The 12,940-nt window shown below is 46.0% G+C and overlaps 1 protein-coding gene across 1 annotated transcript in view; it reads right to left on the bottom strand.

Moving 5' to 3' along the window:
* LOC124003855 (protein disulfide isomerase Creld1) overlaps positions 1-11,895 on the bottom strand; it is a 32,442-nt gene extending 20,547 nt beyond the window's left edge. Inside the window, exon 1 of the mRNA XM_046312465.1 lies at positions 11,715-11,895. The gene's annotated coding sequence lies outside the window, so the exon portion shown is untranslated. The remainder of the gene's footprint in view (positions 1-11,714) is intronic.
* Positions 11,896-12,940: the final 1,045 nt, after the last annotated feature.

Raw genomic sequence — 12,940 nt, 5'->3', positions numbered from 1 at the left:
CAAAGATACACTTCTTCTTAATGCAACCGCTGTATTACATTTATTTTTAACGTTACAGACATCGTTCACTGGGCTATACCATGAGTCAGCGCTCAGATATTAGCACTATGTCTCCTCTACGTTTGGAGTGCATGATTTTCAGAGGGACACGAGCAATTTCGCCCGCCAAACGTGCAGGGCTCGTGGGATTCTCACAATGAACTGTCATGCAGGTGAAAGAGGACCCAAAAGCGACTTAACAGAAACAGAGTTTATTCAAGTCCAAACAGAAAACGACAAATCCTGAATCCTTAACAGGAAATGTCCAAACAGGGTATAACAGAAATCCTCTAGTCTGTAGAGGGGAATAACAGGAGAAGCGGCCACAGACTGCAGGTCGCTTCGGGTAGGCGCAGGCCGTAGCTGACAGAGACACCTGCTCACACGCAGCATCTGATGAAGGCAAAAACACGACAGGACAGGGCGATACACAATCACAGCACGGTGAATTCTAAACAAGGAACCGACAGGACAGGAACGGAACACAAAGGAAGAAATAGGGACTCTAATCAGGGGAAAGGATCGGGAACAGGTGTGGGAAGACTAAATGATGATTAGGGGAATAGGAACAGCTGGGAGCAGGAACGGAACGATAGAGAGAAGAGAGAGCGAGAGAGTGAGAGAGGGAGGGGGAGAGAGAGGGATAGAAAGAGGGAAAGAACCTAATAAGACCAGCAGAGGGAAACGAATAGAATGGGGAGCACAGGGACAAGACATGATAATAAATGACAAACATGACAGTACCCCCCACTCACCGAGCGCCTCCTGGCGCACTCGAGGAGGAATCCTGGCGGCAACGGAGGAAATCATCGATGAGTGAACGGTCCAGCACGTCCCGAGACGGAACCCAACTCCTCTCCTCAGGACCGTAACCCTCCCAATCCACTAAGTATTGGTGACCCCGTCCCGAGAACGCATGTCCATGATCTTATGTACCTTGTAAATAGGTGCGCTCTCGACAAGGACGGGAGGGGGGAGGGAAGACGAACGGGGTGCGAAGAAAGGGCTTAACACAGGAGACATGGAAGACAGGATGGACGCGACGAAGATGTCGCGGAAGAAGCAGTCGCACAGCGACAGGATTGACGACCTGGGAGACACGGAACGGACCAATGAACCGCGGAGTCAACTTACGAGAAGCTGTCGTAAGAGGAAGGTTGCGAGTGGAAAGCCACACTCTCTGGCCGCAACAATACCTTGGACTCTTAATCCTGCGTTTATTGGCGGCTCTCACCGTCTGTGCCCTGTAACGGCAAAGTGCAGACCTCACCCTCCTCCAGGTGCGCTCACAACGTTGGACAAACGCTTGAGCGGAGGGAACGCTGGACTCGGCAAGCTGGGATGAGAACAGAGGAGGCTGGTAACCCAGACTACTCTGAAACGGAGATAACCCGGTAGCAGACGAAGGAAGCGAATTGTGAGCGTATTCTGCCCAGGGAGCTGTTCTGCCCAAGACGCAGGGTTTCTGAAAGAAAGGCTGCGTAGTATGCGACCAATCGTCTGATTGGCCCTCTCTGCTTGACCGTTAGACTGGGGATGAAACCCGGAAGAGAGACTGACGGACGCACCAATCAAACGACAGAACTCCCTCCAAAACTGTGACGTGAATTGCGGGCCTCTGTCTGAAACGGCGTCTAACGGGAGGCCATGAATTCTGAATACATTCTCAATAATGATTTGTGCCGTCTCCTTAGCGGAAGGAAGTTTAGCGAGGGGAATGAAATGTGCCGCCTTAGAGAACCTATCGACAACCGTAAGAATCACAGTCTTCCCCGCAGACAAAGGCAGACCGGTAATGAAGTCTAAGGCGATGTGAGACCATGGTCGAGAAGGAATGGGAGCGGTCTGAGACGACCGGCAGGAGGAGAGTTACCCGACTTAGTCTGCGCGCAGTCCGAACAAGCAGCCACGAAACGGCGCGTGTCACGCTCCTGAGTCGGCCACCAAAAGCGCTGGCGAATAGACGCAAGAGTGCCTCGAACACCGGGATGACCAGCTAACTTGGCAGAGTGAGCCCACTGAAGAACAGCCAGACGAGTGGAAACAGGAACGAAAAGGAGGTTACTAGGACAAGCGCGCGGCGACGCAGTGTGCGTGAGTGCTTGCTTAACCTGTCTTTCAATTCCCCAGACTGTTAACCCGACAACACGCCCATAAGGAAGAATCCCCTCGGGATCAGTAGAAGCCACAGAAGAACTAAACAGACGGGATAAGGCATCAGGCTTGGTGTTCTTGCTACCCGGACGGTAAGAAATCACAAACTCGAAACGAGCGAAAAACAACGCCCAACGAGCTTGACGGGCATTAAGTCGTTTGGCAGAACGGATGTACTCAAGGTTCTTATGGTCTGTCCAAACGACAAAGGAACGGTCGCCCCCTCCAACCACTGTCGCCATTCGCCTAGGGCTAAGCGGATGGCGAGCAGTTCACGGTTACCCACATCATAGTTGCGCTCAGATGGCGACAGGCGATGAGAAAAATAAGCGCAAGGATGAACCTTATCGTCAGACTGGAAGCGCTGGGATAGAATGGCTCCCACGCCTACCTCTGAAGCGTCAACCTCGACAATGAATTGTCTAGTGACGTCAGGAGTAACGAGGATAGGAGCGGACGTAAAACGTTCTTTTAGAAGATCAAAAGCTCCCTGGGCGGAACCGGACCACTTAAAACACGTCTTGACAGAAGTAAGAGCTGTGAGAGGGGCAGCAACTTGACCGAAATTACGAATGAAACGCCGATAGAAATTAGCGAAACCTAAAAAGCGCTGCAACTCGACACGTGACCTTGGAACGGGCCAATCACTGACAGCTTGGACCTTAGCGGAATCCATCTGAATGCCTTCAGCGGAAATAACGGAACCGAGAAAAGTAACGGAGGAGACATGAAAAGAGCACTTCTCAGCCTTTACGTAGAGACAATTCTCTAAAAGGCGCTGTAGAACACGTCGAACGTGCTGAACATGAATCTCGAGTGACGGAGAAAAAATCAGGATATCGTCAAGATAGACAAAAACAAAGATGTTCAGCATGTCTCTCAGAACATCATTAACTAATGCCTGAAAAACAGCTGGCGCATTGGCGAGGCCGAACGGCAGAACCCGGTACTCAAAATGCCCTAACGGAGTGTTAAACGCCGTTTTCCACTCGTCCCCCTCTCTGATGCGCACGAGATGGTAAGCGTTACGAAGGTCCAACTTAGTAAAGCACCTGGCTCCCTGCAGAATCTCGAAGGCTGATGACATAAGGGGAAGCGGATAACGATTCTTAACCGTTATGTCATTCAGCCCTCGATAATCCACGCAGGGGCGCAGAGTACCGTCCTTCTTCTTAACAAAAAAGAACCCCGCCCCGGCCGGAGAGGAAGAAGGCACTATGGTACCGGCGTCAAGAGACACAGACAAATAATCCTCGAGAGCCTTACGTTCGGGAGCCGACAGAGAGTATAGTCTACCTCGAGGAGGAGTGGTCCCCGGAAGGAGATCAATACTACAATCATACGACCGGTGAGGAGGAAGGGAGTTGGCTCGGGACCGACTGAAGACCGTGCGCAGATCATGATATTCCTCCGGCACTCCTGTCAAATCGCCAGGTTCCTCCTGAGAAGTAGGGACAGAAGAAACGGGAGGGATGGCAGACATTAAACACTTCACATGACAAGAAACGTTCCAGGATAGGATAGAATTACTAGACCAATTAATAGAAGGATTATGACATACTAGCCAGGGATGACCCAAAACAACAGGTGTAAACGGTGAACGGAAAATCAAAAAAGAAATAGTCTCACTGTGGTTACCAGATACTGTGAGGGTTAAAGGTAGTGTCTCAAATCTGATACTGGGAAGATGACTACCATCTAAGGCGAACATGGGCGTAGGCTTCTCTAACTCTCTGAAAGGAATGTCATGTTTCCGAACCCATGCTTCGTCCATGAAACAACCCTCAGCCCCAGAGTCTATCAAGGCACTACATGTAGCACCCGAACCGGTCCAGCGTAGATGGACCGACAAAGTAGTACAGGATTTTGATGGAGAGACTTGAGTAGTTGCGCTCACCTGTAGCCCTCCGCTTACAGATGAGCTCTGGCTTTTACTGGACATGAATTAACAAAATGTCCAGCAACTCCGCAATAGAGGCACAGGCGGTTGGTGATCCTCCGTTCCCTCTCCTTAGTCGAGATGCGAATCCCTCCCAGCTGCATGGGCTCAGTCTCAAAGCCAGAGGAGGGAGATGGTTGCGATGCGGAGCAGGGAAACACCGTTGATGCGAGCTCTCTTCCACGAGCCCGGTGACGAAGATCTACCCGTCGTTCTATGCGGATGGCGAGAGCAATCAAAGAGTCCACATCTGAAGGAACCTCCCGGGAGAGAATCTCATCCTTAACCACTGCGTGGAGTCCCTCCAGAAAACGAGCGAGCAGCGCCGGCTCGTTCCACTCACTAGAGGCAGCAAGAGTGCGAAACTCAATAGAATAATCCGTTATGGACCGTTCACCTTGGCATAAGGAAGCCAGGGCCCTAGAAGCCTCCCTACCAAAAACTGAACGGTCAAAAACCCGAATCATCTCCTCTTTAAAGTTCTGGAACTTGTTAGAGCAATCAGCCCTTGCCTCCCAGATAGCTGTGCCCCATTCTCGAGCCCGGCCAGTAAGGAGTGAAATGACGTAAGCAACCCGAGCTCTCTCTCTAGAGTATGTGTTGGGTTGGAGAGAGAACACAATCTCACACTGCGTGAGAAAGGAGCGGCACTCAGTGGGCTGCCCGGAGTAGCAAGGTGGGTTATTAACCCTAGGTTCTGGAGGCTCGGCAGGCCAGGAAGTAACAGGTGGCACGAGACGTAGACTCTGGAACTGTCCAGAGAGGTCGGAAACCTGAGCGGCCAGGTTCTCCACGGCATGGCGAGCAGCAGACAATTCCTGCTCGTGTCTGCCGAGCATGGCTCCTTGGATCTCGACGGCAGTGTAACGAGCGTCTGAAGTCGCTGGGTCCATTCCTTGGTCGGTTCCTTCTGTCATGCAGGTGAAAGAGGACCCAAAAGCGACTTAACAGAAACAGAGTTTATTCAAGTCCAAACAGAAAACGACAAATCCTGAATCCTTAACAGGAAATGTCCAAACAGGGTATAACAGAAATCCTGTAGTCTGTAGAGGGGAATAACAGGAGAAGCGGCCACAGACTGCAGGTCGCTTCGGGTAGGCGCAGGCCGTAGCTGACAGAGACACCTGCTCACACGCAGCATCTGATGAAGGCAAAAACACGACAGGACAGGGCGATACACAATCACAGCACGGTGAATTCTAAACAAGGAACCGACAGGACAGGAACGGAACACAAAGGAAGAAATAGGGACTCTAATCAGGGGAAAGGATCGGGAACAGGTGTGGGAAGACTAAATGATGATTAGGGGAATAGGAACAGCTGGGAGCAGGAACGGAACGATAGAGAGAAGAGAGAGCGAGAGAGTGAGAGAGGGAGGGGGAGAGAGAGGGATAGAAAGAGGGAAAGAACCTAATAAGACCAGCAGAGGGAAACGAATAGAATGGGGAGCACAGGGACAAGACATGATAATAAATGACAAACATGACATGAACAGTGCCACTTGAAAGCTGACATCGCGCTGAAGAGATAGAGACTGTTCCTGGATCTGTAGCTCCCTGGGAAGGGTGGGGCTCATGACGTCAAAGTTGACCCAACTCTTCTCTTCACAAGAGAGAGTTTGGGAGAAAGGCTGCCCTTTCAGTTCTGCTTTACATAGAGACATAATTTAAACGGTTTTAGAAACTTTAGAGTGTTTTCTATTCAAAAATATTTTTTTATATGCATATATTAGCAATTTTGGGAAAAAATATTTTCAGTTTACTATGGGTACGCACTTTCTCCAACAGGGGCAGTATAGAGGGGGAGTCATAAGAGGTTTTAAGCTGACTATGCATAGATAATAAACATATTATATTGTATGACCATATTAGAGAGACATATTTCCCTCAGATTACACAGATCCACAAAGAATTCGAAAACAAATCCAATTTTGAAAAACTCCCATATCTACTGGGTGAAATTCCACAGTGTGCCATCACAGCAGCAAGATTTGTGACCTGTTGTCACGAGAAAAGGGCAACCAGTGAAGAACACACACCATTGTAAATACAACCCATATCTATGCTTGTGTATTTTATCTTGTGTCCTTTACCATTTGTACATTGTTAAAACACTGTATATATATATAATATGACATTTGTAATGTCTTTATTGTTTTGAAACTTCTGTATGTGTGATGTTTACTGTTAATTTTTATTGTTTATTTCACTTTATATATTCACTTTATATATTATCTACCTCACTTGCTTTGGCAATGTTAACACATGTTTCCCATGCCAATAAAGCCCTTGAATTGAATTGAATTGAATTGAGTAGCAGCAGAGTAAAAGAGGGGTCTGTGAGGCCCTTTGATGAGCTGTTCAGGAGTCTTATGGCTTTGTCGTAGAAGCTGTTAAGAAGCCTTTTGAACCTAAACATGGCTCTCCAGTACCGTAGCAGAGAGAACAGTTTATGACTATGGTGGCTGGAATCTTTGACAACGTTTAGGGCGTTCCTCTGACACAGCCTTGTATCAAGGTCCTGGATGGCAGGAAGCTTGGCCCTAGTGATGTACTGGGCCGTATGCACTACCCTCTGTAGTGCTTTGCGGTCGGAAGCTGAGCAGTTGCCCTACCAGGCAGTGATGCAACTAGTCAGGATACTGTAGAACCTTTTGAGGATCTGAGGACCCATGACATACAGTGGGGAGAACATGTATTTGATACACTGCCGATTTTGCAGGTTTTCCTACTTACAAAGCATGTAGAGGTCTGTAATTTGTTTTATCATATGTACACTTCAACTGTGAGAGACGGAATCTAAAACAAAAATCCAGAAATCACATAGTATGATTTTTAAGTAATTAATTTGCATTTTATTGCATGACATAAGTATTTGATCACCTACCAACCAGTAAGAATTCCGGCTCTCACAGACCTGTTCGTTTTTCTTTAAGAAACCCTCCTGTTCTCCACTCATTACCTGTATTAACTGCACCTGTTTGAACTCGTTACCTGTATAAAAGACACTTGTCCACACACTCAATCAAACAGACTCCAAACTCTCCACAATGGCCAAGACCAGAGAGGGTGTAATCAGGGATAAAATAGTAGACCTGCACAAGGCTGGTATGGGCTACAGAACAATAGGCCAGCAGCTTGGTGAGAAGGCAACAACTGTTGGCGCAATTATTAGAAAATGGAAGAAGTTCAAGATGACGGTCAATCCCCCTCGGTCTGGGGCTCCATGCAAGTTCTCACCTCATGGGGCATCAATGATCATGAGGAAGGTGAGGCATCAGCCCAGAACTACACGGCAGGACCTGGTCAATGACCTGAAGAGAGCTGGGACCACAGTCTCAAAGAAAACCATTAGTAACACATCATGTATTAAAATCCTGCAGCGCACGCAAGGTCCCATTGCTTAAGCCAGCGCATGTCGAGGCCCATCTGAAGTTTGCCAATGACCATCTGGATGATCCAGAGGAGGAATTGGAGAAGGTGGTCTGATGAGACAAAAATAGAGCTTTTTGGTCTAAACTCCACTCGCCGTGTTTGGAGGAAGAAGAAGGATGAGTACAACCCCAAGAACACTATCCCAACCGTGAAGCATGGAGGTGGAAACATCCTTCTTTGGGGATGCTTTTCTGCAAAGGGGACAGGACGACTGCACCGTATTGAGGGGAGGATGGATGGGGCCATGTATCGCGAGATCTTGGCCAGCAACCTCCTTCCCTCAGTAAGAGCATTGAAGATGGGTCGTGGCTGGGTCTTCCAGCATGACAACGACCCGAAACACACAGCCAGAGCAACTAAGGAGTGGCTCCGTAAGAAGCATCTCAAGGTCCTGGAGTGGCATAGCCAGTCCCCAGACCTGAACCCAATAGAAAATCTTTGGAGGGAGCTGAAAGTCCGTATTGCCCAGCGACAGCCCCAAAACCTGAAGGATCTGGAGAAGGTCTGCATGGAGGAGTGGGCCAAAATCCCTGCTGCAGTGTGTGCAAACCTGGTCAAGAACTACAGGAAACGTATGATCTCTGTAATTGCAAACAAAGGTTTCTGTACCACATATTAAGGTATGATTTTCTGATGTATCAAATATTTATGTCATGCAATAAAATGCAAATTAATTACTTAATTAATTAATTATTTCAGTCTCCTGAGGGGGAATAGATGTTTTTGCGCCCTCTTCACATTTGTCTTGGGGTCTTTGGACCAAAATAGTTTGTTGGTGATGTGGAACTTGAAGCTCTCAACCTGCTCCATTACAGCCTCGTCGATGAGAATGGGGGCGTGCTCAGTCCTCCTTTTCCTGTTGTCCACAATCATCTCCTTTGTCTTGATCACGTTGAGGGAGAGGTTGTTGTCCTGGCACCACATTGCCAGGTCTCTGATCTCCTTCCTACAGGCTGTCTCATCGTTGTCGGTGATCAGGCCTACCACTGTTGTGTCATTGGCAAACTTGATGATGGTGTTGGAGTGGTGTTTGGCCATGCAGTCATGAGTAAACAGGGAGTACAGGAGGGGACTGAGCACACACCCCTCAGGGGCCCTCGTGTTGAGGATCAGTGTGGCAAATGTGTTGTTACTACCTACCCTTACCACCTGGGGGCGGCCTGTCAAGTCCAGGATCCAGTTGCAGAGGGAGGTGTTTAGTCCCAGGGACCTTAGCTTAGTGATGAGCTTTGAGGATACTATGGTGTTGAATGTTGAGCTGTAGTCAATGAATAACATTCTCACATAGGTGTTCCTTTTGTCCAGATAGGAAAGGCAGTGTTGAGTGCAATATAGCTTGCATCATCTGTGGATCTGTTGGGGAAGTATGCAAATTGGAGTGGGTCTACGGTTTCTGGGATAATGGTGTTGATGTGAGCCATGACCAGCCTTTCAAAGCACTTCATGGCTACAGACATGAGTGCTACTGGTCGGTAGTCATTTAGGCAGGTTACCTTAGCATTCTTGGGCACAGGGACTATGGTGGTCTGCTTAAAAAATGTTGGTATTACAGACTCAGTCAGCAACAGGTTGAACAAGTTAGTGAAGACACTTGCCAGTTGGTCAGCGCGTGGTCAGAGTACACGTCCTGGTAATTCATCTGGCCCTGCGGCCTTGTGAATGTGGACCTGTTTAAAGGTCTTACTCACATCGGCTAGGGAGAGCGTGATCACCCAGTCATATGGAACAACTGATGCTCTAATGCATGTTTCAGTGTTACTTGCCTCAAAGCGAGCATAGACGTAATTTAGCTTGTCTGGTAGGCTCGTGTCAATGGGCAGCTCGTGGCTGTGGTTCGCTTTGTAGTCTGTAATAGTTTGCAAGCCCTGCCACATCCAATGAGCGTTTGAGTCGGTGTAGTATGATTCAATCTTAGTCCTGTATTGACGCTTTGCCTGTTTGATTGTTCGTCGAAGGGCACAGCGGGATTTCTTATAAGCTTCCGGGTTAGAGTCCCGCTCCTTGAAAGCGGCACCTCTACCCTTTATTCCAGTGAGTATGTTGCCTGTAATCCATGGCTGCTGGTTGGGGTATGTACATACGAATTTGAGAGGGGTTACATTTTTTACTGCAGATTTCCCCTCTAAAGTGGAGTTATTGCTTTTTTAATTTGAATTAAATTAATGTTACTGTAGATCAGGGTTGGGTAGGTTACTTTCTAAATGTAATCCATTACAGTTACTAGTTACCTCTCCAAAATGGTAATTAGTAACATAATCTGATTACTTTCCCCTTCAGAGGCATTAGAAGAATACAAGAAGCATCCATCAAATGCACCTGGTGTGTCATAGTGGTCTTTGACTTGTGGTCAGACTTGCTCAGGTGGAACAAACTTAGGGCCCGATTCAATCACATCTGCTTTAGCCGACATCCACATAGCTGATGTTTTGACGGTGTCAGAGGTGGAACTGCGTTAGAGCTCCTGGCATTATACCTAAAGCAGGCATTGCCATTGGCTGCTAGTAACTGAAAGGTCGCTGGTTTGAATTCCTGAGCCGGCAAGGTGGAAAAATCCTCCGTTCTGCCCTTGAGCAAGGAAGTTAACCCCAACAACACCTGCTCCCCAGGCACCGATGACATGGACATCGATTAAGGCACTTTCTCGTTTTATGTCTATCAAGTGGGAGGGCTGTGGCTTCGTGATGATCACAAGAGCAGTTGATCACCGATTTGAAAGCTCCAACTCAGAGCACTGCACAGGCATGAATTTAAAGCCTGAGCCCTAACCATGCCCCCAAAGCTCAGGCTGGCCCTCCCCGAAACCCAAAATAACTGCCTCCTTAGTAAATCTATTAGCTGCTTCTCTCTGTCTGTCACTCGCTCCTGCGCTGCGCACAGCTTGATCTGTTTATTGTGGCTCTGAGACTGAGTAACCATGGTAATTGCTCTTCTTGGGTTGCTCTGCTCAATGAAAAGACACAAGAGAGTAGTTAGCTGTTAGCTACTTTTCATCACTAGAAACTCTGACAAAACTCAAGGAACATGATTATTTTCTGTAAAATAATCTCTCCTGTTTTATATTTGATGAGATTGGAACACATCTGACACAATGTTATGATATTACCTAGATGTGACTGTACTGTGCAGCAGAGCACGAGCAAATGGCTCAGCTTAAACATTTTTGTGATCAATTTAGTGATACCTGAGGCCTGCCCATACTTTAGTTATTGATGGAAAAACAGGCCCTACCCCGCCCTAACCCGATGTATAATGTCAGGGCCCGTCGAGCCGAGCTCTATTCTACCTCCGATACTGCAAAAACGTCAGGGATGCGGTTGTCGGTTATTGCCCTTAAACACTTCAACTGATTGAAGGGGATTGCCCCTTAAAGGGGCAGTCTGCAGTTTGCTACATCCATTTTTGGACTTGTGAGTTAATGATATGTACCAATTGATTCTTGGAGAATATATCTTGTAAATGCCTCATGAACTAAGTTCAACTGTCGTACTCCATAAGAACCCAAAGTATTGAATTGTTTTACTCCAATGCTTGTCAGTAAAAGTATATGTAAACAAACACTGTATGGCCTAAAAACAAGACTATAATTTTTATATCATGGATGGTCAGCCTTTGCATTAATTTATTTGTATTTTTTTTCTTATTTTACCAGGTAAGAATTACAGCAACGACCTACGTAATAATTACAGGGGAGAGAAGGAGGATGAATGAGCCAATTGGAATGAGTCAATTCATAGCTCTGTCTATGAAATTGAGAGTGGTTACATTTCTCCAGCACCATCCCTCAGCTTTTTTCCAAAACAGGCACAGGGAGTTCAGTTTGTTATTGTTTCGACTGCTGATTGGCACTTTAACCTTGCACCTTTTTTCAATGCTGAATTGAATGTAATTGAGAATACTGAAAGTGTCATAATTTTGTTCAGCAAACATCCTTTCTGAATTTAAAAGTATCCAAGAAGAAATCATGTAGTTTTTCCAAATGTAATCAGTTACTCCCCAACCCTGCTGTAGAAAGTATAATGAGTGTTATTGTCAGGAACCACAAACAACTAAGGAAAAAAGCTCCATGCAATTCTGTGCAACTTGACAACACTGTAGAACACATGGACTATTTTTTGTAAATTACCTTGAAAAGTTCACACTATATTTACCTCTAAGTTTTTCGACGCTGAGCGTGAACAGCAAACGGTTTTGTCCGAAGGCACCCTTCAAATGAATGACTGAACTGTGCAAGTCTGTGTGGGACCGCAGTCTTTCTACTCTGTTGAGTTCAGCTGTCGTCGTTCTTGTTGCTCATCGGATCTGGTTTGCATTCAGACAGGCTAGCCCTTGACCAATCACAAACTCTTGAGGGGCAAAAGGGTCCGGGACTACTGTACAAGTCGGTCAATCAGAGCACCAAGTGCCCCACCACACAAATAAGCAATGTTATTTATAACTGCGTGAGCGAAGGGCTGCATTCTGTCCTTTGTGGGACCACCCCCCACCCCCGCGGCTGTTCCCCATGGATATTTGTTGTCTGTCAATTCTGTAGTTTTTTTAAACTAAAAGTACTATTTGTTTGTATTGAAATACATGTATTTTTCATCTTGCACATAGAAAAATAGAATATATTATACATTACATGATAGAGATATTGTTTTGGTCAAAGACATTTAGGTATTTTACAAAGGCTTACTCCAATGCATAAACTGATAAGAAGGAGCATGACATTTAGGTTTGTCATATTTTGATCCAGCGAATATTTCAAAATACCTTTCAGAAATCTACAACAACAAAAAAGATTTAAGAGTCAAATAAAGAGCAATTGTTGAACATTGTATGTAGGAGGGGCCAGGTAACAAAGTAACACTAACACTATTTATAAAATTAGGAATCACTTAGAAAGCTGTTATTCAATGTGCTAATGCTTGGTTATCTACATGCCGAGGAAGTTTTGCTTAAACCCATAAATTATTTTGTGTTGTATTTACAAAAAATATATTTTTCAGGTCGAATTCTAAATATTCTTGCCTCTTCTCTTTCTTGATTATTGACCTGCGGAACATTCCCCATGTAATCCATTCATATATCATTTTTATCAGTAAAAAGGTATTTTGATTGGTATAGTTGATGACAATAATTAATTATGCATCCAAAATAATGTACAACTCCAGATTTCTTATATACTCCTTGTTTAATTTATTCGGCTTGCTCTGTAGCCCTTAAATGATTTAAGATATTAACACGAAACCAACTTCCAGATGTGCAGAATACTCCAACTTAGATTGTTGAGGAAATCTTTTTTTATAGCATTTATTATTTTTAACTGAAAATGGTACATGGACTTGAATGGTTAAAAAAAAAATCTTAATGTGACACTTATCTCCTCTTACAC

The sequence above is a fragment of the Oncorhynchus gorbuscha genome, linkage group LG18 (assembly GCF_021184085.1).
Source record: "Oncorhynchus gorbuscha isolate QuinsamMale2020 ecotype Even-year linkage group LG18, OgorEven_v1.0, whole genome shotgun sequence".
In the NCBI taxonomy this organism is placed as follows: Eukaryota; Metazoa; Chordata; class Actinopteri; order Salmoniformes; family Salmonidae; genus Oncorhynchus; species Oncorhynchus gorbuscha.
This window is presented reverse-complemented; position numbering and strand designations above follow the sequence as displayed.